This window comes from Chiloscyllium plagiosum, chromosome 24 (genome assembly GCF_004010195.1).
Source record: "Chiloscyllium plagiosum isolate BGI_BamShark_2017 chromosome 24, ASM401019v2, whole genome shotgun sequence".
Taxonomy (NCBI): domain Eukaryota; kingdom Metazoa; phylum Chordata; class Chondrichthyes; order Orectolobiformes; family Hemiscylliidae; genus Chiloscyllium; species Chiloscyllium plagiosum.
Genome location: NC_057733.1, coordinates 22,510,126 through 22,512,260, shown reverse-complemented (window position 1 = coordinate 22,512,260; position 2,135 = coordinate 22,510,126).

Sequence of the window (2,135 nt, the reverse complement as noted above, 5' to 3'; positions counted from 1 at the left end):
TGCATTGCTACCAGTTTGGTTAATCCAAACAATATGTAGATTGAAGTCACCCATAATAATTGCTGTATCCTTACTGCATGCATCTCTAATTTCTTGTTTGATACAGTCTCCCAACATCACAACTACTGGTGGTCTGTACACAACTCCTACGCTTTTTTACCATTGGTATTCCGCAGCTACATTTGCACTGATTCCACATCGTCTAAGTTAATGTCCTCTCTTACTATTGTGCAAAAATCTCCTTAACCAGCAATGCTACTCCACATCCCTTTCCTTACCGTCTCTCTTTCCTGAAAGTTGAATAACCCTGGAGCCAAGTCTCTCTGATTCCAATTACATCATATCCATTAATCACTGTTTGTGCAATTAATTAATTCACCTTACTACACGTGCTCCTTGCATTGAGACACAGAACCTTCAGACTCTTTTTTTTGACATTTATTGCCCTTTTAGAATCATTGTGAATTGTGATCCTTTTTGATTGTTGTCTTTGGTTTCTCTGCCTTCCACTTTCAGTATTCTCCTTACTGTCCTTTGTTTCTGTCCCCATTTTGCTTCCCTCTGACTTCCTGCAGTGGTTTCCCCTGCCATGTTAGTTTAAACTCTCTCAATAGCACCAGCAAACACTCCCCCGAGGACATTGGTTCCAGTCCTGCCAAGGTGCAGACCATCTGATTTGGACTGGTCCCACCTTCCCCAGAACCGGTACCAATGTCCCAGGAATTTAAGTCCCTCCCATTTGCATCATCCGTCAAACCATGTATTCATCTTAGCTTTCCTGCCATTCCTACTCTGGCTAGCACATGGCACTTGTAGCAATCCTGAGATTATTACCTATGAGGTCCTACTTTTTAACTCCTAACTCCATAAATTCAGGTTGTAGGATCTCATTCCTGTTTTTTTTTACCTATATCATTGGGGCCTAAATGCACATAACAGCTGGCTGACTGTCCAGAATGTCCTGCAGCTGCTCCGAGACAGCCTTGACCCTTGCAGCAGGGAGGCACATATCATCCTGGACTCATGTTTGCAGTTGCAGAAACACATATCTATTTCCCTTACAACTGAATCCCCATCACTATAATTCTTCCACTCCTTTTTCTGCCTTCCTGTGCAGCAGAGTCAGCCACGGTGTCATGAACCTGGCTGCTGCCACATTCCCCTAGTGAGCCATCTGCCCCAACAGTATCCAAAACAGTATACTTGTTTTGGAGGGGGATGACCGCAGGGAACCCCTGCTTTGCTTTCCTACTCTTCCTTTGTCTGTTCATCACCTATTTCCTTTCTTCCTCAGTAATTTTTATCTGTGGTGTGACCAATATACTGAACCTGTTATCCACAATTCACCCAGCCTTGCGGATGCTCCAAAGTGAATCCAGCTGCAGCTCCAGATCTGTCAAGTGGTCGGACAGGAACTACAGCTGGAGACACTTCTACACATCATGGTCTGTCACCCTCACTGTTGCAACCCTCATTTGTTCCTACCCACCCCTATCTCCCATACTACTGACCCTTCATGCTCTATGCACTGCCTACTTACTCAGGAGATCTCAGCACCTTCTCCAATATTAACAGATGTGCCACCCCTTTTCATTTCTGTCAATTACTGTCTTTGTCTCATTCCAGGAATAAACAGTTCACAATAAGGCAGAAAGGATCCAAGTGGGTAGTGAGGCGCCCAATGTTAGGCTCCTCATCCTCTACAAGGAGAGAATCATGGAACTTGCAAGAGAAGATGAGACCACTGCTATAGGGATATGGAGACATCCATGTTCTGCAAAGCATGTACTGTAAATGCTATTCTTCATTCCAGTGCAGTTTTTACATTAACCCCACTGTCAGTGTCATTCATTGCATACAACCTATACTCTTTGGCTGCAACACCTCTTTTTTTAATGTCATGCATGTACAAGTGGAATGCTCATGGTCTCAGCAGTCAAGCAGCCTGTCCTGAAAGACAGAGCCTCCAGCTTCTGTAAGGAATAGAGTTCAGAGGTCCTAGAGAAAGCATCATAAGGCTGCATTCTGCCACACCTGCTCAAATACAGACATCTTTGTTGGTACAACAGGGATATTTGAGTCAGTTGATTAAAGTGAAGACCACTTCACTGGCCAGGGAGGAAATGCCAAGGACT